This window comes from Apium graveolens, chromosome 8, assembly GCF_009905375.1.
Source record: "Apium graveolens cultivar Ventura chromosome 8, ASM990537v1, whole genome shotgun sequence".
In the NCBI taxonomy this organism is placed as follows: domain Eukaryota; kingdom Viridiplantae; phylum Streptophyta; class Magnoliopsida; order Apiales; family Apiaceae; genus Apium; species Apium graveolens.
This window is the reverse complement of record NC_133654.1, coordinates 208,410,607-208,436,413: the sequence shown is the minus strand read 5'-3', so window position 1 is coordinate 208,436,413 and position 25,807 is coordinate 208,410,607. Positions and strand designations below refer to the sequence as shown.

Below are 25,807 nucleotides of genomic sequence, written 5' to 3'. Positions count from 1 at the left end.
TGATAACTCAGTAAATTTCGCCTCGTACTCTGCTACAGACAAGTTATTCTGCTTTAGCTCCAAGAACTTGAGCTCCATCTGGCTTTCCATAAACCTCGGGAAATACTTCCCCAGAAACAACTGACTAAATCTCTCCCAGGTTATAATAGCATCTGTCTCCATGTTTTTCTTGGCCTCCCACCAGTAGTTAGCTTCTCCTTTCAGAAGGTAGGTAGCAAATACAGTCTTCTGTGCCTCCTCGGTACTCAAAATCTCAAAAGATTTCTCCATTTCCTTTAACCATGCCCTTGCCTCAACTGGGTCGGCTGATCCGTGGAACTCAGGGGGCTTAAGGGACTTAAAAGCCCTGAAAGAGTTTGCCACAACATTGTTACTTCCTTGAGGGGGTGGGTTGGGTTGACGTTCCAAATTCTGCCTTAGGAGTTGCATGAACTGGCTCACGGGATCCATGCCTGGGTTTGGTACTGGTTGCTCAACCTCGGTTTCTCCTTCTTCAGCCTCTATCTCAAATCCCTCAACATCATATGTTTCCTCTTCCTTTTCATACAGGGAGTCATCCTGTTCCACATAATCCTCATCTTCCTCTTCACTGTGTTCTTGGTTTCTATTGTCCTGATTATGGCTTCCCTGGTCCTCAGATCCAGGGTTCGCCCTAGTTCCAATCTTTCTTGGCGGTATGATTTTGATAATAATAAAAACAATTATTGGGAAAATTCAACGTTAGGTCACAATCATATACATCATTGTGCCTTGCACGGCTCTTATAATGGGGAGAACGTATATCGCAATCCTATTATTTTAAGAAAGTTCTAATACGAAGTGCAGTAATAATAATGATAAAACAGTGATCACGTCACTATGGAACTGAACCGAAAGGAAACAAATATATACATAATGCGAGAAATACATAGTTTGATCTGGTCAAAAGTACAACAGTGCTACAGTCATCTATCCCAAAAGTGATACACAAGAGTCTATCTGTCTAGTCAGAAAAAGGGATGCTATATACAAGTCAACTATCCCGGAAAATTGGCTCTTACTAAGGCCTCGGCTAACTAGACAACTAGACTATTCCATCATCAATCCCGAATCACACACCGGAGCAGGTCAGCTCCCAAACCCTTTCCATCGCACGACGGAAGATATAGTCGGCCTGCCGCCTGGAGATCCTACCATGCCTGTCCCCCTGGAGAGATCTGAGTCTCGCTCGGGACGTGAGCTCTATCCCCGTAAGCTCCCTCCTCAAGGATCGGGGTATAGAAGCCCTGGTCTCATAAGCTCGGGTACGCCTACCCGCCCTCTCTGCATCCAACTCCCTCCTGGCCTCATCTAGTCGGCCCTCGGCAACAGCCACTCGGGTCCTCAATACATCATGAACATATCCATGAGCTAACGAAGACTGCCTGTGGGCAGGGTCAAGAGGTGGTGAATCCGGAGCCGCTGAGGGTGCCTCCTCGGTCTGCCTAGGCTCGGAAGTATGGGTCTCTGAGCTGTCATCATCAGGAATCCAAGATAGTGGTGGAGGGGTAGGGGCTCTGACCACCGGAAGTGTGGGTAAAGGGATACCAGCATACACTACCATAGATCCAACACGCTCCTCAGCTACTGGGACCTCATCCGGGTCCTCCTCATCTGGAATAGCAATAACCTCTGTCTCCGACTCCTCTGAGGGGTCCTCCTCATCTGAAACAACAATGACCTCCGTCTCAGGCTCCTCTGGGGGGTCCTCCTCATCCTCCTCCATCTCAGGCTTCTCCTGATCCTCAACATCTAGCAATGCCTCATCATGCTCACGCTCGAACATCTCAGGGTCCTCTATCTCAGGCGCCTACACATTAAACGAGCTAAGTTACTATCATGATACTTATAAGGGTTCCCATAAGGGTTTTAACTGTCAACACTACTTTAAGTAGTCCGACCATGAACTTGGCAAGAGTTCTTATTATCTTTGTGAGTTTGTTATTATATCGTCGCATCATCTCTGAGGTTTATAACGCTTAGCTCTGATACCATTTCTGTAACACCCCCAGATCCGGGGTCGGGGATCCGGGTTGTCACGGTCTTTCTTTCCACAATATCACTTCACTTAATTAATAATAAATAACCTCATGCTGTGACCCCACACTAACACACACCACAACCCGTTATAGTCTCAGAGATGAAATTGAAATAAGTACAAGTCTTTGAATCCACAATTTAAAATTATTACAACCCAAAATGATTACTTGATAATTTACAGTTAATTGCCATTATCTGCCACAAGTTATAATTATACATAATTTGATTCTCAAAAGTAGATGGTCTGAACTACAATGGATCTACCTCTGCAGCTATAGCAGCCACAACATCATCGGGAAGACGCGGGGCGCTTCCCACGCGCTTGCGCTGGGTCTGCTGGAGTCTGGCCATCTCTCCTAACTGTTGTTGTGTGATGAAGAAATAAAGCAAGAGTGAGCCTTACAGCTCGCAAGATAATACATAGTGATAACAATAATATAAGTATCTAAATGGATACTCACTAGAATCTTTATCGTGTGTAAGATAATTACTTACTAGATATAATATAAAAACAAGGAATGAAGTTACCAATACTTCACCACACTTATATCATTTATAAAGCTACTTGAACTACCACCGTTCAAAGTATTATAAGTTTTAAGAAAAACATCCCATAGATGAGACCACAAGTTGAGACTTGAATAGATTCAATCTTTGAAATATTATTGAATGAAAAAAAAGTTATGAGATACTTTATTTAGTCCCGATATATATATATCCACATATATATATCTCTAAAACATTTCCTGGAACCTCTGTTATGTAAAGTATGAACAGAGTTGCAATATCCAATAAATTTGGAAGGAAAAGAAAACCTTTGGCATAAACCAGATATCTTGTTGATCAGGCAAAGATACCCATTAGTAACCTTTTCTACTAGTAGATGGACGAATTCCCCACTGGTCATCACCCTGGTCATAATTAGGACCTTATGTTGGACTGCCACTCAGCCACTTATGCATTTGATGGACTCCCACTGAGCCACTTACACTATCATGGACGCCCACTGAGCCCATGTTGCTTATGCCGACTCAATAGATGGACTTACTTCCCGAACGTTGGGTAAGTAATCAATTCATTTACCAAAACTGCAACCTTGTTGCGAATATAAAATACACCACAGAGCCGGATCCCTCAGGTTTTAAGCGAGTATTTAAATCCCCTTAAAAAGGAAGATCTTAAATATAAAATTGAGTTTTGGGATCCGCTCTAACTTTTAAAAATCATTTTGAAGACTCGAAAACACTTTATAGAGTGTTTGGAGTAAAGCTGATTTAATGAAGTAAATCAGTCCCCAGAATATTTAGAAAATGACTGAATATTATTATTTAAATAATATTCCCATAAGAATAATCTTTATAAAAATAATTGAAGTAGAAGTATTAAAACTTATACTTGAAACGAGTATTAAATAACCAAAGATATACTTATATGAAAGTATTATCTTTATTTGAATAATCGAAAATAAGTTTGATTATTAACACCTTATTCTTTAATAAAATAAAGAATATATCTCAGCAAATAATCGGAGTCATAGATCCTCAAATGAATATTCAAATAATATTCATTAAATAATATAAACTGAGTCATAAGCCCTCGAATGAATATTCAAATAATATTCAATAAATAATATAAAGGAGTCATAAGCCCTCGAATGAATATTCATATAATATTCAATAAATAATATAAAGGAGTCATAAGCCCTCGAATGAATATTCATATAATATTCAATAAATAATATAAAGGAGTCATAAGCCCTCGAATGAATATTCATATAATATTCAATAAATAATATAAAGGAGTCATAAGCCCTCGAATGAATATTCATATAATATTCAATAAATAATATAAAGGAGTCATAAGCCCTCGAATGAATATTCATATAATATTTATTAATAAAATAAACGGAGTCATACGCCTTCGAATAATATTCGAAATAATATTCAATAAATAATATAAAAGAGTCATAAGTCCTCGAATGAATATTCAAAATAATATTCAATAATAAAATAAAGTTAAAGTTATCGAATAAACCTTATTCGATTAATAGTTTGGAAAAACTATAACCATATATATATATAAATATATATATATATATATATCCATATCCATATATATACAAAATCTACTCGGGATCCTCGACTCCCGGTTTTAGAAAATATTTTCACCTTTGGGTCCCTATACTAAGGGTATATGCAAGATACCGCTATCCTCTAGCATAGGTATTATCAACTGAACCAACAGATATATATTTCAAGAATATGAAACAGGCATGCATATATATACCATATCACATGCTACAATATATCGCAAGATTTTGCTAATTAACCAACATGCATCTATCGCAAGATAATGCAAATACATATATTCATCACAACAACAGTATAACGGATAGAATACTTGCCTGAGCGACTTGGGGGTGAGAAAGGCTCGGGACGAGTCTGATAACCTATAAACAACAAGTAAGTTGGAATTAAACCAAAATCACTTGTAAACCTATACTTTAACTAACTTAGACTCTAACGCTTGTTTTGCGCTCACCGATTCGCTTAAGTCACTCGGGTACCCTCGGCTCCACCATTTTTAATAATTTAACCTTTACGAGTTTTAAAGCGATTCCTTCGCGAATGTCTTACCAACTGCCTAACACACTTACCATAAATGTTTCATACATTAATTAACCCTTTTTGGTCTTTAACCTATGTTTCAAAGTAAGGCGAGGGAAAAAGTTTCGTTCGCGAAACGCCGTTACTTGAAACGGTCGTTTCTCCTAAACCGTGCATCGGAATCGAATGAACTACATATCAAAACGAAGCTCGTAACATGAGCTATCTAATCATGGCAGTGGTCATAATCTAGCAGGGGGTTCTCGGGTCCTAATGCTATGCACAAAAACAGTCCAAAGAAAATCGGATGTTACGACGGCTATGTTTACGCGATTTCCAAATTTTAAACCATACAAAACCAACCACAAACCAACCTCAAATCCAACATACAACCAACATCCGTCCTTATCACATCATAACAACCCCAACCAATTCAATTTAATCATTCATACTTATGCTTAAACTTAACTTTAATCATACTTAAGTTCCTTTAATCAAAACCACAACAATTACCATTCCATTTCACTACCATTCCAAATCCCAAACTCTAAATCATAACAACAAGCTACAATATCAACCCACTAATCAAAATCATCTTATAATATATAGGAATCTAGGGTTTGGAGATGGTATACCTTCCTTGAAGTGGTGGGTGGAGCTAGGAAGCCTTAAGAAGCTTGGAGAAGTCTTAAGAATGCTTGGATCTTCAAGAAAACCAAGAAAAGTTCAAGTTAAAAAAACTTGAAAACACTATTCATTGTCTTCTTCTTTGATTAAATGAAGAAGATTGAGAAAGAATTAATGGCTTAAACTCATGATATAGTCCTAACTAAGCATGAAGATGATTAGGGAATTATCTTACCAATTTAGGAGGCTTGGATCTTGAGTTTTGAAATTTTATTCCTTTAAAAAAAACTAAAAGCCGAGAGCAAATGAAGAACTCATGCCTTGGTTGCTTTTGATTTTTGATGAGAATGATTTTTACTTGGCTTGGTTGACTTGTTTTGTATTTGATTTAGTCAATTACTTTCTTGCCCTTGAAATTGTGTGGTTACAAAGCTACCACACCTCCTTCCTTCCCATGTCATGCTTATGTCATCCTCATGATGTCATCCTCCCTTCCTTGTCCTCTTTCTATTGGTTGGATGACATCCTTCCCGCTAATCCCTTTGATTAACTTCCTAATCGTTTGCCTAATGACCGCTGATCTGTTATACGGTTCGCTTAACTTTCGTTCTCGTTTATCGTTTGAAGGATCACACCCGGGATCTTATTACTTAGGTTCCCTTAACCTTTCTCAATACATTATATTCCTTTTTATGATCCTCTATTATAATCCTTTAATTTAAATCCTTTTTATCCTGTTACCTTATACTCAATTCTCTCCGTATCTTGTGGATTTCCGGGAAAAACCAAAGTGTTCGGAATTGGATTCTGACGATCTTTACATACACTTATATACTTCATAGAGTACTAATAATATCCCAGAATATCAATAACAGAACCCCTACATAGTGTGGCGTGAAAAGTTTTCTCATTCAGCTAAAACACTATTCACAAGGGTTACAAAAAGTTGAAAAATTTTGGGGTTATTACAATAACTCTCCGATCAGATCGAGGTGGTGAATACTTGAATGGAGAGTTTCTAGATTATCTCAAAGAAAATGGTATAGTCTCCCAGTGGACTCCTCCATATACTCCACAGTTGAATGGGGTATCTGAAAGGAGAAATCGAACTTTGTTAGACATGGTTCGGTCCATGATGAGCTATGCAAATCTTCCAGTATTCCTGTGGGGTTATGCATTGAAAACCTCAGCATATTTACTGAATAAGGTGCCTTCCAAATCTGTTCCTCAAACTCCATATGAGATATGGAAAGAAAGGAAACCGAGTCTTAAACACGTTAAGATTTGGGGATGTCAAGCTTACGTCAAGAAAGTTGACCCAGATAAGCTGGAATCTCGATCCGTAAAATGTAGTTTTGTGGGATATCCTAAAGAGACTTTAGGGTATTACTTTTACACCGATCATAGGGTGTTTGTCTCTAGACATGCTACCTTCTTGGAAAAGCAGTTTATCCTTGAAGGAAACAGTGGGAGCAAAATTGAACTTGATGAAGTTCAAGAAGCACAAACTACTACGAATCAAGTGGAAACACATGTTCAGACTGAACAACCTTCTGTGGAACAACCCATTCGTAGGTCAGGGAGAGTGTCTCGCCAACCTGAGAGGTATTATGGCCTTGTCATTGAGAATGACAATGAGTTGTCAACATTGATGATGACGACCCTATGACCTATAATGAGGCTATGAGTAGTGTTGACTCAGAGAAATGGCAAAGTGCCATGAAATCCGAAATGGAATCTATGTATACCAACCAAGTATGGACTTTGGTTGAAGCACCTGAGGGTGTGAAGCCTATTGAGTGCAAATGGGTATACAACAGAAAGATTAGAGCAGATGGCCAGGTGGAGACCTATAAGGCCAGGCTCGTGGCAAAAGGATTCAGACAAAGGCAAGGGATTGACTTTAATGAAACTTTTTTGCCTATAGCCCTGTTAAAGTTAATTCGGATTTTTCTTGCGATTGATGCTTATTACGACTATGAGATCTGGAAAATGGACGTGAAAACGACCTTCCTCAATGGGAAACTTGAAGAGGAAGTGTATATGACATAGCCAGAGGGTTTTCTTTCCAAGGGAAATGAACACCTAGTATGTAAGCTGCTGCGAACCATATATGGTTTAAAGCAAGCTTCTCGTAGATGGAACATCTGTTTTGATTAGACAATCAAAGAGTTTGGTTTTATCAAAAATATAGATGAACCATGTGTCTACAAAAAAGTTAGTGGGAGCGCGGTAACATTTCTTGTATTGTATTGAAAGAGGAGATGTCAAGATTGAGAGAGTTGACACACATAACAACATAGCAGACCCACTCACAAAGTCATTATCTCAGATTCACTTTGATCATCATAAAGAGAAGATGGGTATTAGATACCAAGGTGATTGGATTTAGTTCAAGTGGGAGATTGAAAGTGTTTGTCCTAAATCCAATCATGTATGATGAGTTAGGAAGAACTTTCTTGTATTCCTATTTGATTTTATTGATATTAATAAAAGACTTATTATGTTTTTATTATGGGCTTTATCTATTTAAAGTGTTTTAAATAAGATGTTCCATAGTTTAGAGTAAAGCTTCTAGAATTATAATGAGATTATAATAGTGAGATCTAGAAGATGATAACTCTAGACTTAAACAGTTCCTGATCATAGGATAACTAATCAGATGTTAGTGGATCCGCAAAGATTGGTACATACTATGTTTGCTCCCTTCAGGAGGATGTCTGTTCTCATAGGCATTTGTGTGGTGACACTATAGCTAGTATGTAAGTGCTTATTAGGGAATAAGTTCACTGAACATGACTCGATAAGTTGAACAACTAATGGAGATTACTCACGTGGTAATAGTTATTCACTGAGTTATAACGACTCGTGTATTTTTGAATTATTTAAATATGTGAATACGAAAATTATTAAATAAATAAAATATGTGTATTAGTCTTGATCGCTACGTGTTGTTTGATTAGTAGCTATGTGTGATTTATGGTATACCGGATTGTCCGTGTGATGAATTTTGGAGCTGTGTTGAATTATTTTCACTTTCAAAAATAGAATTAGTACAAATTTATTTGCATAAATATTTGGAATGTCTCTAAAATTATTTTATGATTTTATAATTATGATAATTATTTTTAGGATTTTATAAAATTGAGAAATTAATATTTTACTAATTATTTATCTTTAAATGATTTTTTGATTGTTTTTATTTGTAAAATCCATGTTTAATTCTAAAATTCTTCAAAAATCATGAAACTCATATTTATTCAAGTTTGGAATATTCTGAGAATTTTAAAATTATTTTGGAAATTTTCGGGATTAATTTCACGAGCTCGTTGTTTCGTTTCATTGATAATGCGGGTATAAATTATGTTTCAGAGATTGTTTTAAATTATGAAAAATTTCATTTTTACTTACTTCGGGATATTTATAATATTTTAAAACTATTTTTGTGATTTTCCTAATTTGTTTTATTCGTAACTCGATTCGTTAAATTACGAATTTCGGAACGGGATTTGGCTTACAGCCAGTAATAAGGACACGTGTCAATCAGTTGGATAATCAGTTGGATACGTGTATAAACTTTGTTAACCTTCAGTTGTGTTAGCAGTAGATTGAATAAAATATACACACAACTCAATTAATAAATCTTTTTCTAAATCCTCTCTTTAATTCTCCATCCTCCTTTTACTCGATTTCTTATACCCCGTTTCTTTTCTTTCTTTCGGTTGCATCCCCTTTTTCACTGTTCCTCCGGTAAGATTCCGGCTGCTTTCTCTTTCCGGCTATGGTGCTTGGTTTCAGTTTCAGTTGTTGAATAACATATATATATGTATATACACATGTTTGTGTAGTATATATGAGGGTTCAATCTGATTATGTGTCGTCTGTGTTTTCCGAATCGCCGCCCTTCTCGGATTCGCCGATAAAGTGGTGGTGCGTGGATGCGTGTTTTTCCTATGTGTATCGTTGTTGCGACCTGTGATTGTTACCGTCCCTGGTTCTGTGTTGATTTTGATTGTCGTTCTTGTGTTGGCCGCCCGCACGTGCGTGTGGTGGTTGTTCTCTGATAGTTTGGTTACTGTGATGCATATTTGTATGGATTGAATTGATTATTTAAAATGAAAATATATTTCAGTGCAGGGATAATTGCGGTTAAATCGGTAAAATTTGTATTGGAAACCCAAATGATTCGGGCACCGATGAATTTTGCCGCCGTCGGCGATGAGCCTCGGCGAGCCGACGGTGGACCGTGATGATTATATTCTGAGTCCTAACTTAATAAACAAATAAATGTAAAATGCGAATAATAATTAATAATAGTATTGAATTGGTGGTTGGGAAATTATGGATGTTAATTTTTGTGATTATGGATTGTTGTGGTGAATTGACGTCGATTGTATTCGACGGGTAGTCCGATAAACGAAGGAAACGCTGCCCAATTTTCGGGAATTGAACTACGCAAATACGAAAATGTACCCGATGATTATCGGGATGTTGAGTGACTATATCTATATATATATGTGCGTGTTTTATACGAAACTTGATTGTATGACGTGATGAAATATTTTTCTTAATCGATAACCTTGATTTCGTAAAATAAAGAGTATAGATATTTTCCGAAAACGAACACTGAACCGATTTTCGAGAATGTGAACCCTAAGTACGTGTATTATTATATGAAGTATGTTACGAGTCAGATTTTGTTAACGTTTGGGTAGATTGTTAGCGAGGATATGTCAAGCATAATCGAATGTCTAAGTTAGGATGTTTCGACCTTGTAGGTTTTAGTCGGAATGCCCGAGAATTGGAATTGGATGAAAGATAGTTGGTGGTGAATCGAAAAGCTCAGTAAGGTCCCAATCAAGGGATTTAAGTATTGAGGTCGAATCCAGAGTGATATAGTGGTTGAACGTAAAAGCCTAAGCGGCAGAGTTGGTCCAGAATTGATCAGTAATAGTTATAAAGCCTTGTAAGGCAAGTATTTCTGAACTTTGCTTCAAGATATATATTACCAATGTTTTCGAACTGTTTCATAACATGTCGCTATTATTCAAAATAACTCTTGTTTTATTTTGCAAGTGCTTTAAACTATTAAACCTTGAACCCTGATTTTCTTGATCTTGAGCCGTAAGTCTTGTTCTTTGTAAACCATCCTTTGTTGAACCTCAGATACCAAATCACAGAAATATGATACTACTCCCCAAATGTATAGCCACCAAACACCAAACACTGGAACAAAATTGTGTGAAAATACAGAAATTTCTATATCTCAACCATTCTTTATAACATCAAAGAACTATACCTTGAAAAATCAGTATTTGTCCAATACCTGATCATTTTACAGACTGAAAACTGTTTCTTGTACATACCTTGGTATACCCTTGTGATAACCATGAGTTTCCTTATGTTTTATTCAAATGTTTAATCATCATTGATTATGATCTCGTGTTATCGAATTATATTGTTTATCGTATTGAACTGCTTTAGAATTGGATAATTTTTATATATGTGGACCAGATTCGTGGTCAGACCATACTAATGGTCAAGTTAGGCCAATGTGTGCCTTGGATCCAGTAATTAGAGCTGTGCTGTGTGCTTGCTCGGGGTTAGTGCGTGACTGATCAGCAGCCTAACCTTGGTTTTAAAACTTAAAATGAATATCCAATTCTAATGATTAGTTAAAAAGGAACTTGATTCCTTTGAATCATCTCATTGGATCATTGTTTAACCTCAGTTATCACTATTATAACTTGCTGAGCTAGTTAGCTCACCCTTGCGACTCTTTTATATATTTTACAGTTGAAAAGAATATGGATGATAGTGAAGTTCCTCAGTCCAAAGTGCGGGCTAAGGTTCCAGTCAAGTTGGATCGAGCTAGCAAAAGTTTCACGCGGTAAAGAGATATTTAGATTGTAAGAATGATTTTATTATCAATTGTAAGTTAAATTAGTTGGGATTTGGTACGATGTAATAATTAAGGTTGTGGCTTGTTCTCATACTTTAACCTGTTGCGATCCGTGGTTATGTGAAACAGGGTCATTGCAATTAATATTTTATGTACAGGTTTATATATTGTGAATGTGTTATGGACCCCAAACTTCTGACCCGGGTTTGGAGGGCGCCACAGGTTGGTATCAGAGCTACAGGTTATAAGACACTGAAACAAGCCTAGATTGTCGGGATTGGGTAGAGGGTTAGGATTAGGAATAGGAAATAGAAAGATAAGACGTTGTGAGGTTGAGTGCGATGGTATAATAGGTCTCCGACACAATTCGTATTGCGATTCAGGATTCTCAACTTGCGACGTGATTTCCAGACAACGGCAACGGCAGATCCTGATTTCCCGATGTTATTTGATCGTTTGGAGCTTTCCGTTCGAGGATCGTCATCTATTCTCAGATTGGATTGCACCTTGTTCCTCCACCAGCATTAATGGCACTACCTTCTGTTGTAACAGGTGCACTTCTTCAAGTTATTTTATGCTAATTTTCCGCCTCTTGATGCGAGAATACCTATTTAAGAATTTCTATCTGTTTATTCTTGCCATACTGGACATTCGGATGTGAGTGTATCCCTTCATTTTACCCTACATCATGTTTTATACCCCAGTTTAGAACTTGTTCTATGACGTGATTGTACCTACGAGGATGGATTCGAGAGCTACAGTAAATGGTGAGCGCTTGAGATTAAATAAAGGTGAGACGAAGTTTAGAAAGGAGATTTTAAGTGTTCAGAGGATAGCTGTTATCGGGTTAAATGAAGCCACTAGTGACTAAGCCACCCGTGAATAATTATGGGATGAATTAGGTGAATTTTGAAAGAGTTAGAGAGAAAGGTATAAATCTGGAATTTTTGGTGGAAATTAAATGATGGTGTTATGATAAATGCGATATGTAAAGTAGTGATGTGATGTGATATGAGCAAATTTTGGTTCTATGAAATAGACTTGTTGATTATTAGATAGTCTGTCCCATTTAGCGATTGCAAAGTTGATAACGGGAATATTACCGGTATGAAAATTTTAATGTGAAGCTACGAATATAATAACATGCAACAACACTTGAAGTGATCGTCGATTAAGGAAGGCAAATGGACCCAATAAAGGAGAGAAGGTAAATTGAAGTGAATGAACCTTTATATGATCGTTCCATTAATTTGGTACTTTGTTAAAGGTCGGAAGGACAACAACCAACTCATATAGTAAGGACAACCAGGTTTGTGATTTTCCAAACTTTTTAAACAAGTTTTCGAAAGAGATTTTCCTTTACAAATTTCTAAAAGCCTTTCCGAATAAAATGATTTTTAAACATTGGTTGTCAAGTTACTACTTGAGTTTCTTGTTTGTTAGAAAGCCTGGATTACCTGGAAGGATGCCGTTTCAAACTTAGTATTGTTAATTTCAAGAACGAAGTAACCTATGATTATAAAGAAGTTGATTATTCCTAACAGTAAGCGCAAGTATTGTCTGATAAAATTTACAACATAATCAGCGTACGGAGTAACTATACATTCAATTACTAGGACTATCAGAGTTCGAAGAATTCATTGATTTAACAGAAGCCAGAGCGTGATCGCAGAAGATTGGAAAGATTTCCAGACCTCTCTAAAAATAGAATATTATTAACAAAAGGATCGTTATAAAAGAGGAATCTCGAAGTTACTTAGTAGGAATGCCATTATGATCGAATTGTTAAAGTTTTATTCATGTGGGTGCGATATTAAAGACGCAAGACGTGACAAGTAGGAATCTACCATAATGCTTAATTTGCGAAGGCATTTCAGCGTACTCTCTAAAGTTGTTATATGACACAATTGGGATATTATTGAACAAGCTCGGGAGATGAATACAAGTGAAATATGGATGGTGACCAATGGTATCGTTCTAGTTTTAATATTACAGCGTATATTCCTTCTCAATTTCTAAAAATGTATGAACTTCTTTTCTTAAATAAACTCCTTGCTATGATATCGAAAAGGAGGATATTGCATTCCTTTCAAATTTAATTGTTTCCCCCAATTTTTGTTTTCTGATTGGGACAAACAGTGTTATGGTGAGACACTTTGTCAGAATGACGAAGAGTCGGGTGGGACGCCACCTAATCATATGTTGTATGCCATATGGTACGAAAGACTGGCCATCTTAAGTACCAATGTGGTTGTCTCATTCATATTCAAATCCTTGTTTCTTCTTTCTTTCCAACTCTAAATTTTGTTGAATTGTGAATCCTTCTAGTTGCTTCGTTGTACTGTCATTCTTTGTAAGAGATTTTCAAATAGAAATCAACGAATTATTGACCAAGCGGGCAAAGTTCCATCTACTTCTCACGCATGGAAAGCAAACAAGGGCATATGGCGAGAATTACAAATCACTAACCCAGTCAGGGATGCACTAAGAATCAAGGGAATCTACTCCAATTAGGATACGTCTTCGAGAACGAGAATATGCGACTTTCCTGTGAAATATGTTGTTAAGATTACGGACGTGACAACATGGATAACGATGGTAAGTACCTTATACGTTAAAGTATTAAAAGATGTGAGAGAAACTTAATTGTTTATCTCTCAAGGTTTTGTTAATGAGATGAATTACCCTGTTGAATTGAGAAGATTATGGTTAAAAGGATTAGCAAGTCAAGAACGTGTAGTTGTTAAATAAGTAAGTACCAATGGTGGAATTGAGGTTTCTGGCAATAAGTTGTGAAGAATTGATATCATTTGAGATAAGAGGATTTGACATTATTCTAAGGAATGGATTAACTATGGAAGCATGATGCCCAAGCGAACAGTCATGATGAAGAGATAGTCCTGAAGATGTTAAATGAGAATATGATGAGGCATAAAGGAAAAAGGAAGGTAAAGAATTAGTTAACGATGATTACGATGATCAAGATGTGAGTATTACGGTAATTATGAGATAAATAAAAGTTAGAGGCAAACAAAATTGAAGATTTTATAGCAATTCAAGAGTTTGAAGATATGTTTCCAGATAAGTTATCAACATTCCTCCAGATAGAGAAATGAAGCTCGCGATTGATGTAGCACCTGAGACGAAGCCAGTGACCAAGGCCTTACATAAAATGGTACCAGTTACATGGAGGAAATTAGCAAAGCAGATGTAAGAAACGTTAGAAGAAGGAGCGATTAGACCTAGTGTACCCCATAAGGTGCACCGGTATTAATTACTAATAAGAAAGATGGAAGTATGAGGTTATGCGTCGACTAGCGAAAGCTTAACAAGTTTACTATCAAGAGTAAGTATCTGTTACCTTGACCCAATGATTTGTTTGATTAGACGGAGGAAGCAAAGTACTTTTGTAAGATCGATTTAAGATTTGGTATTTCACCAATTGAAGATTAAACCTACGGATATATCAAAGATAATTTTCAGGACTAAGTACTGTTCCCGTATTGTCATTTGGATTAACCAATATACCCGTGATATTTGAACTCAATGGACACAAATCTTTAAGGAGTATCTAGATAAGCTGTAGCGTAAAACTTAAAGTCAACGGAGGACCATGCATTTAATGATAACTGAGAAGTTGGAGAAGAAAGAAGTTGTATGAAGTATAGTTCTTAGTATAAATAGTCAATGTGGAGAAGACCAAGAGAGATTCAGTAGAAATTAAAGTTACTATGAATGAAAAGAGACCAGAAACACCAACAAAAGTAAGAAGTTTTATCATAGGTCGGTTACTATCGAAAATTGGTGCAAGAGTTCTTGGAAGTTGCAATATCTTGGATGAAGCTGACCAGGAAAAGCAAGAAGTTTATACGAAGTAGAGAAGGGTAAAGAAAGTTTTACAGAGTTAAGTAAAAGAATGGTTACAACACCTGCTTTATCATTTTGAGAGTATCAAGGAGATTTGGTAGTTATAGTGATGCTTCTCATAAGGGAGAAGGAAGTGTGATGATGCAGCACAATAAAGTTATTATATATACACCCAGACAACCGAAATCTTATGAGCAGAAGTATCCTACTCATCATTGGGGCTAACAGTAATAATATTTGTTTTGAAAAATGGGGAGACGTGATATGTATGGAGAAAGGTGTAAGATCTACGGACCATAAGAATTGAAGTAAGTATTCACGAGGAAAAACAAATGTAGTGGCAAGCGATAAACAAAAAGGAGAGAACGAATATAGAGACTACACCAGAAGAATTAACTATAGGATTCTGGAAGTTGGAATTGGAAGCTAAAATTCATAATCCCAAAAGGATGAAAGATGGATAATGTGACCTTTCAGTTGAAGTTGTGAAGGGAAAGATAAGATGTCAAGAGAAGATAATGGATCACGATGTTAGTGGTTAATAAAAGGAAATTTATGCGCCCAGGAGAACGATCACGATATCTCCAGGTTTTCTTCCAACACTTGGATGCTATAAGTAGAAGGAAAAAGAAATGAGATCCCACAGGGAATTCACAATATTAAGTATTTAATTATTGAAAAGACGCCAAGATATATGGAAATTTAAAGAAAATTAGTGATAACCAAGTATAAGAAGGAAATTTTAAGATAGATCAGGAGGTGTTGGACAGGTCAAAGAGTTAAAATAAAGTATTCGAATGCCTAGTGGATAAAGCAGATCCAGGAAGTGACTTTAAAAGAGGCGAATCATGAAGTGGGAACATAACAAAACAACGAATAAGAATAAGTGACCCCTATAAAGAATTAATTTCCTACGAGACCTAATTCAAGCAATATATTATATCTCGAGGAGTAACTTAAGATCCAACCTAAGAAAATATCAGAGATCACGATTAAGGTGAGTTAAGAGCATTGCAAGCTCTGGTGATATTATGTGAAATGACGAGTGTATCAGGTGGTTATAAGAAATTAAGGAACGTGGTGTATAAGAAATACTTGGATAAGCAAACTGTATTTATTGATAACATCCTCAACTACTCAAGGAATAAGAGAGTCTGCGTGGAATGCCCAAGGATTTTTCTCCAAAGATCAGAAGGAAAGCAACTATACGTTGAGTCTTCAAGAATGAAATTTTGACCAAGGTTAACAAAAGATCCTGAATTAATCCATTTACAACTACCTAAGCAAAGTCGTATGGTAATAGATGCCCTATACCGACAGAAAGTATTGGAAGTAATTAAGACCACCGAGAAGTTAATAAACGAATCGGAAGGACTAGGATCTGAAGTTCAAATACCTAAAGGTGATAATACGTGAATATATGAGATTACTTTTCAACCTTAACGGATAAAAATGAATAGAAGATGTTTAAATGTCTGGAAGCTGAAATTGAAAATGAGCACCGCCTATCATCCCTAAACGGAGAGTCAAAGTACGAAAGTGATTCAGGAAATGTAAGATATGTTGAGAGGTTGAGTTTTAAGGAAACACTGGAATGATTGTTTATCATCGATGTCAGCTTTGAAATGCCAGTTTACCAAGCTTCATGTGAACGCGAGTATAGGTCCCCATTTTTTTATTGAGACAAAGTGAGAGAAAGGAAGTTGTTAAGTTCTAAGTTAATTCAACACACCAAGAGCGTAGTGATATTGGTTAAAGCAGCTCGGAGTAGACAAAGGAAGAAAGCGAAATTGTATCGAAAGAGAATATGAGTATATAAATAGGACCAGTAGTGTTAGTAAAAATGTCATCTTGAAAGAGACCGGATAAGTCTAAATAGAAGGGACAGATCAAGTCCTAAAATTAGTGAACCATTCGAGGTATTGATAGATTTAAATAGAAGTTGTTCATGAGTTGATATTACCGTCACAAATGTGTGTACATATAAGGTGTTTGGCCCTTTAAAGTTAAAGCGATAAGTATTTGATTTGAATTAAGTGATTGATCAAGAGCCAATAGGGCTCTTGTCCAAGTTTATTTTGCGTATAGTAATCAATCCAATTCTTGATCTTTAAAGACGAGTTCTTGGAAATGAGAGTATATCCATAGTAAGTACGTTTGAAATCCTCGAGTAGAAGAGTCTACCTGGGAACTAGAGTCATATATGCTTGACAAATATCCTTACTCGTTTAATTAAACCAGATTCTGAGGACAGAATCTTTTTAAGGGGGAAGGATATAACGACTCGTGTATTTTTGAATTATTTAAATATGTGAATACGAAAATTATTAAATAAATAAAATATGTGTATTGGTCTTGACCGCTACGTGTTGTTTGATTAGTAGCTATGTGTGATTTATGGTGTACCGGATTGTCCGTTTGATGAATTCTGGAGCTGTGTTGAATTATTTTCACTTTCAAAACTAGAATTAGTGCAAATTTATTTGCATAAATATTTGGAATGTCTCTAAAATTATTTTATGATTTTATAATTATAATAATTATTTTTAGGATTTTATAAAATTGAGAAATCAATATTTTACTAATTATTTATCTTTAAATGATTTTCTGATTGTTTTTATTTGTAAAATCCATGTTTAATTCTAAAATTCTTCAAAAATCATGAAACTCATATTTATTTAAGTTTGGAATATTCTGAGAATTTTAAAATTATTTTGGAAATTTTCGGGATTAATTTCACGAGCTCGTTGTTTCGTTTCATTGATAATGCGGGTATAAATTATGTTTCAGAGATTGTTTTAAATTATGAAAAATTTCATTTTTACTTACTTCGGGATATTTATAATATTTTAAAACTATTTTTGTGATTTTCCTACTTTGTTTTATTCGCAACTCGATTCGTTAAATTACGAATTTCGGAACGGGATTGGGCTTACAGCCAGTAATAAGGACACGTGTCAATCAGTTGGATAATCAGTTGGATACGTGTATAAACTTTGTTAACCTTCAGTTGTGTTAGCAGCAAATTGAATAAAATATACACACAACTCAATTAATCAATCTTTTTCTAAATCCTCTCTTTAATTCTCCATCCTCCTTTTACTCGATTTCTTATACCCCATTTCTTTTCTTTCTTTCGGTTGCATCCCCTTTTTCACTGTTCCTCCGGTAAGATTCCGGCTGCTTTCTCTTTCCGGCTATGGTGCTTGGTTTCAGTTTCAGTTGTTGAATAACATATATATATGTATATACACATGTTTGTGTAGTATATATGAGGGTTCAATCTGATTATGTGCCGTCTGTGTTTTCCGAATCGCCGCCCTTCTCGGTTTCGCCGATAAAGTGGTGGCGCGTGGATGCGTGTTTTTCCTATGTGTATCATTGTTGCGACCTGTGATTGTTACCGTCCCTGGTTTCGTGTTGATTTTGATTGTCGTTCTTGTGTTGGCCGCCCGCGCGTGCGTGTGGTGGTTGTTCTCTGATAGTTTGGTTACTGTGATGCATATTTGTATGGATTGAATTGATTATTTAAAATGAAAATATATTTCAGTGCAGGGATAATTGCGGTTAAATCGGTAAAATTTGTATTGGAAACCCAAATGATTCGGGCACCGATGAATTTTGCCGCCGTCGGCGATGAGCCTCGACGAGCCGACGGTGGACCGTGATGATTATATTCTGAGTCCTAACTTAATAAACAAATAAATGTAAAATTCGAATAATAATTAATAATAGTATTGAATTGGTGGTTGGGAAATTATGGATGTTAATTTTTGTGATTATGGATTGTTGTGGTGAATTGACGTCGATTGTATTCGACGGGTAGTCCGATAAACGAAGGAAACGATGCCCAATGTTCGGGAATTGAACTACGCAAATACGAAAACGTACCCGATGATTATCGGGATGTTGAGTGACTATATCTATATATGTATGTGCGTGTTTTATACGAAACTTGATTGTATGACATGATGAAATATTTTTCTAAATCGATAACCTTGATTTCGTAAAATAAAGAGTATAGATATTTTCCGAAAACGAACACTGAACCGATTTTCGAGAATGTGAACCCTAAGTACGTGTATTATTATATGAAGTACGTTACGAGTCGGATTTTGTTAACGTTTGGGTAGATTGTTAGCGAGGATATGTCAAGCATAATCGAATGTCTAAGTTAGGATGTTTCGACCTTGTAGGTTTTAGTCGGAATGCCCGAGAATTGGAATTGGATGAAAGATAGTTGGTGGTGAATCGAAAAGCTCAGTAAGGTCCCAATCAAGGGATTTAAGTATTGAGGTCGAATCCAGAGTGATATAGTGGTTGAACGTAAAAGCCTAAGCGGCAGAGTTGGTCCAGAATTGATCAGTAATAGTTATAAAGCCTTGTAAGGCAAGTATTTCTGAACTTTGCTTCAAGATATATATTACCAATGTTTTCGAACTGTTTCATAACATGTCGCTATTATTCAAAATAACTCTTGTTTTATTTTGCAAGTGCTTTAAACTATTAAACCTTGAACCCTGATTTTCTTGATCTTGAGCCGTAAGTCTTGTTCTTTGTAAACCATCCTTTGTTGAACCTCAGATACCAAATCACACAAATATGATACTACTCCCCAAATGTATAGCCACCAAACACCAAACACTGGAACAAAATTGTGTGAAAATACAGAAATTTCTATATCTCAACCATTCTTTATTACATCAAAGAACTATACCTTGAAAAATCAGTATTTGTCCAATACCTGATCATTTTACAGACTGAAAACTGTTTCTTGTACATACCTTGGTATACCCTTGTGATAACCATGAGTTTCCTTATGTTTTATTCAAATGTTTAATCATCATTGATTATGATCTCGTGTTATCGAATTATATTGTTTATCGTATTGAACTGCTTTAGAATTGGATAGTTTTTATATATGTGGACCAGATTCGTGGTCAGACCATACTAATGGTCAAGTTAGGCCAATGTGTGCCTTGGATCCAGTAATTAGAGCAGTGCTGTGTGCTTGCTCGGGGTTAGTGCGTGACTGATCAGCAACCTAACCTTGGTTTTAAAACTTAAAATGAATATCCAATTCTAATGATTAGTTAAAAAGGAAATTGATTCCTTTGAATCATCTCATTGGATCATTGTTTAACCTCAGTTATCACTATTATAACTTGTTGAGCTAGTTAGCTCACCCTTGCGACTCTTTTATATATTTTACAGTTGAAAAGAATATGGATGATAGTGAAGTTCCTTAGTCCAAAGTGCGGGCTAAGGTTCCAGTCAAGTTGGATCGAGCTAGCAAAAGTTTCACGCGGTAAAGAGATATTTAGATTGTAAGAATGATTTTATTATCAATTGTAAGTTAAATTAGTTGGGATTTGGTACGATGTAATAATTAAGGTTGTGGCTTGTTCTCATACTTTAACCTGTTGCGATCCGTGGTTATGTGAAACAGGGTCATTGCAATTAATATTTTATGTACAGGTTTATATATTGTGAATATGTTGTGGACCCCAAACTTCTGACCCGGGTTTGGAGGGCGCCACATGAGTGATAGTTGTACAAGTGTCCTTAGACTTGAGATCGTTAAAGTTATCTTATATAATGAACTGTGCTTTGGTTTAGTCCTTAGTCTCAAGGACATCCATTAGGTCTATTCTGGGCATAGGGACTTGTGTACAGAGATAGTTAATGTCAATAGAGGATCTACCCCTTCCAGTATAGGAAGAGAATATCCTATGTTATTCTTAGTATGCGAGTTCTAGAATCTCTGGCCAGAGTGTATGAAATTAGAAAGGAGTTTCTAATTTGCATTGATATGAACTTTGCATTATGACTAAGAAATCATATGATTAAATTTGATAGGCTTGACACAAGATCCATGCCTTGTATTTAATCGGGATATTGTAAGGGTAGAAGGAATTCATTGTACGGTAACTAGTCACTGACATGTTCTTGGTATTCTAAGCAGTGAATTCATATTATCCGGATAGTCGCGATATGTTGAGAAGCATCACTCACGATGTAGAATAAATATAATTAATCAGTTAATTATATTTAGTGAATTTTAGTATTCATATAAATAATTAATAAAAGTTTATTATTATTTATTTCTACTACCGGAATAATATTGAACCTACAGGGTCACACCATAAAAGAATATTTTCTTTGATGAAATAATGAGAGAGAGATTTATTTTCTAAATAGTTTAGAAAATGAAATAATGATTAAAATAGTTTTAATTATTATTAGAACATTTTATAAAGATAAAATGTGGGGCTAATATATATATATTGATATATTATAAAAACCCTAGGAGAGCCCTATAAATAGAATGAGATGGCTTATTCTAAAACACAAAAATTTTAGTTTTGTGAAAACCCTAGCCTCCATCTTCTTCCCCTCTCTCCCTCTCTCTCCCCAAAACTCTATTTTTATAAAAGCTCAGTTTTATAAAAGGTTCATCGAAGAGGATCATTCTTGGTGGATACCGGTAGAGTGCTTCACACACTGAGGAGCAACTGCTAGCACTCCATTTTTATAAAGCTTCGATTCACAAGGTATGGTTACGATTCCTCAGTTTTTCCCTTTTATACATTTTTCTATATGTGCGGTATATGGTTTTTACGGAATAAATGTTATATCACGCTTCCGCTCATCCGTAAATTCCTTCATTTAATACTCGAGTTATTAAGTTCTAGGGGACTTTGGGCCTAGTGACCTAAGGCTTTTATAGTCTGGGATCCGCTAACCTAACGCTCGCTACATGGGTATTATTGTATAAGTCTTTTGTGGACCTCACTTATTGCACGATCAAATAAGCATGTTTGTGTTTGTTATGTGTTGTCAATAAAAGCATTAATCCTTGTATAACTCTGATTAAAAATGAAGTGTTGTTAGTCATTTTGAGTCTATCATTTATTCTGTTTATAACCTTGTGATTGCCTTGATGAGTGGTGAGTTATGATTAATGATCTAGTTGCAAGAGTATATCTGTTAAGCAATTGCATACACGCACATTTCCGGCTTATGAGTTGACTTGTGGGATTTGACTTAACTTTGTGCGAATAATTGCATTCGTTGAGATGTTGCTCATTGGTTGGTTTAGTTATTTTGAGGGCATCGTTGCATTCATGTTAGTTGCATTTACGCATTTTTATTTCTTGTTTTTTGAGTCTGTTATGCTTGAGGACAAGCATCGATTCAAGTTTGGGGGTGTGTTAAGTGGCATTTATGTCCACTTAAAACGCTTCATAAAGGCTCAAATTGGTGTTTTGTGCTCAAGTTGTTTGTGTATTTGATGTGTTTTTGTAGTATTTTTCATTTCAGGGAATAATCGGAAGCAGGATTGGTTTTACATTATTTTTATGTTAGAAGAGTGTTAGGATAGAGTCTCAATTGATTGCGTAAAAGAAGCCAGCAGTTGCAGTCAAGAAAAGATGAAATTTCCAATTTTTCCAGAAGCTGAGCGTAGCTGGGCCATACTTAAAGCGGTTGCGCCGGATCCCAGGGCGGTCGCGCTATGTCAATTTTCCAGAATCCTGTTTCTAGTAGAATATTGATCAGCTGGACTTCTGGTCGACTTGGGCTGATATATAAAGACCTTTTAAAGATGTTTTTCACAACATAGAGCAAGGAGATATCATGAAGAAGACCTAATACGACAAATTCAACAAAGGAGAAGAAGAACTAGTTTTTACTTGTGATTCTTTGCCTAAGTTGTAATCTTGGATGCTTGTTTTCTTTGTTTTTTGATCCTAATACTCTTGTTAACGTACTTTGATTATCTATCCAGTTTAAAAAGACTTAGTTTATTTACCATGCTTTCATCGAAACCCAAGGCGACGATGAGTTCGATTATGAACTAATGGTTATCGTGGGGTTCTAACGGATTTATTTATGGATTTCAATAGTAAATTTGTTTCAATATCTTGGTGTGTGGTGATTGATTGATATCCTAGCATTGGTTGTGCTTATTCATCTTATGTGCGTAGCTAACATATAAGATAACGTATTAATCTCTATTGAAGCGAAAATGAATATAGAGGTTTGAACTTGCCATTCTAGCATAGGTTCATGTATTTATAATGCATGATTCGTAGATAATTTTAACCATCTTACTTGCCCTATGTAATCACGATAGATAACTTGCGCATTAAACCTTTCTGTTGTCAAATTCTATAGACATATAGCGTCTCAACATAATTGGTGTCTATTCAGCTTCTATCTCTTTTGTGGATGTCTGGTAGTAGGGTATTCATACAACAAAAGTTGGCGTTTAATAGTTTTGTGTTATCTAATTAGTTGTCATCACCGTTGCATGTTAAGGTTAAGAACAATGACTTTGAATGAAGTAGTAATGAAGTTAGAATTCCATGTCTATCTCATATAGTTAATTCAATCACTTTTATTCTTAGTTAATTGCATGTTAGTTTAATCTTAGTTATAAACATCTCAACTTGTTATTGTCTTAGCATTGAGCGATAGCCATACAGTGTTGCATAGGTGCATAATCTGAAGTTAACCAAAAAGAGTCTATGTGGGAACGAACTAGAAAGTATTCTATATTACTTGCGAACGCGTATACTTGCGTGTAATTTTAGCGCGTGTTTTCGCCCTAACAAGTTTTTGGCACCGCTGTCGGGGACTCGATTTTAATTTTTAGTTTATGTGCTTGATATTTGTGGTCGTTAAAGTTCACTGATTCGGATTCTTTTACTTTCACGGTTTACTTGTTTGTGTTTCAGGTACTCATTACAATGGGAGATCCAGCAGCACCAACGAAAGTGTTGATGGATTTTTCTCAACCCAAGATCAATGACATTCAAGCTAGCATTGTCAGGCCAGCGATCACAGCTAATACCTTTGAAATCAAGCCTGACACGATTCAATGGATACAGAATTCAGTCTAGTTTGGGGGTTCTCCAACTGAAGATCCAAATATGCACGTCAGGGATTTCATAGAGATCGGCGACACCTTCAGGTTCAATGGTGTGTCTTAGGATGCAGTTAAACTGAGACTGTTCCCATTCTCTCTGAGGGACAAGGCTAAGAGCTGGTTACACTCTCTACCAGCCGGTTCTATCACTACTTCGGAGGATCTTGTTCAGAAGTTTCTTACTAAATTCTTCCCTATAGCGAAGACAGCAGCACTCAGGAATGCTCTTACTTAATTTGCACAGCAATCGGGAGAAACTCTATGTGGAGCTTGGGAGCGCTACAAGGAGATGCTTAGGAAGTGTCCTCATCATGGCATGCCTGATTGGATTATCATCAATTATTTTTAAAGCATTAGCTTATACCATCCAAGACTTCTTGTCTCATATGGTATTACAACCAGGTAAACCATCGACCCTTATGCCTCCAGGAACAAGATTCATCTTATTATTGTAGTTGAGATCATCATTCATCTATTTGAATTTATTCTTGATCTTTGGAAACACTTGAGCTTTCCTATATGCTCTTTCATATAACATCTTTATATATGTACTCCTCTATCTATTCCTTTCATACCTCCTAAGCATGTTTCTGTATGCTTGATCTGCTCTGTCAATAGCAATCCTAATTTTTTCCTTGCGGAGCCCTTTCTTCTCTGTCAAAAGCCACTTTTTCTTCCTTGAAGTTTTCAACATTAACAGCTTCAACATATGTATAAAGAATCTTTAGATTCATCCGAAATAGAATTTCTTCTTCTTCAGTTTTAACAGAATCAGGAATGATTATTACTCTGTCAGTATCAGGAACAGAATCAGGATTTGTATCTTTGTTGTCAGGAATTGAACTTGGAGTAGCAAGAGCAGCTTCTATCTTAGATCCATCCTTGGAGACTTGAGTTGACTGTTTAGTTTGAGTTTGAATTCCAGGTCTAGTATGAACTACCACAGCATCAAAGGTCTTCTTTGCTTGCTTATCACCATCATCATCATGACTGTCATGATCCCTCAAAACTTATATCGGTTGACATTTTGACTTTAGCACTACTATCTCCCCCTTTTTGGCATCTAGAATTTGTAGAAGAAAGAGAATAACATCAAATTTAGAATTCATAGCATTCTGACCAGCTTCAAGAGCTATCAATTTTTCTGACATTTGATCCTGTTTAGCTTCCTTGCGGAACATCCTCTTTATCAAGCCATTGTGCTTGTTTGTACCTTTAATAGTCTCAGAAAGGTCAGCAAGCTCTTCTCTAAGATCAACATTATCTTTCTTGAGCATAGAGAGCCTTCACGTCAGGATTAGAAACAAGATTAACAGCATGATGAGCTAGAGTCTGTGCAGATTCCAGAGAAATCTTCTCATTGGGTAATCTACAGGAATGATTCCATTCATGAATTCTGTGAGCATTAAGAGCAGGTGCATGACCAGATGATGAACCAAAAATATATAATTTAGATGCTTGTATTCCTGCTTTTAGAGCAGCATCATCAGGATTGTCATCATCATCAAAATCTCCAAACTCATCATCACCATCAGAAAATGTCTCAAGAACATCAGGAATAGGGTCACGAACTTTTCCTTTGAGCTTTAAATCAGGATTTGACTTAGAAGGATTAGTTACATGTGATGAACCTGAAAGAATAGAACAAAAAACACCTAAATCTCTCTGTTCTTTTAAAATGATCTCATCACTTCTCACACATATATTACTGTCAATAGTAATATCTAGCTCACTTTTATCACTCAAATCTACCTCTCATTTTTGTAGTACTGGAGACTGCCTCTCAATAATTTAGTTTTTCTCTTGATCTTTTCC

The 25,807-nt window shown here is 36.0% G+C and overlaps 1 non-coding gene across 1 annotated transcript; it reads right to left on the bottom strand.

The window, feature by feature from the left end:
- Window positions 1-24,203: 24,203 nt before the first annotated feature.
- On the bottom strand, window positions 24,204-24,310 carry LOC141682009 (small nucleolar RNA R71). Its single transcript, XR_012559413.1, has one exon. It is a non-coding gene; the product is annotated as a small nucleolar RNA R71 (small nucleolar RNA).
- Between the last annotated feature and the right edge of the window lie 1,497 nt (window positions 24,311-25,807).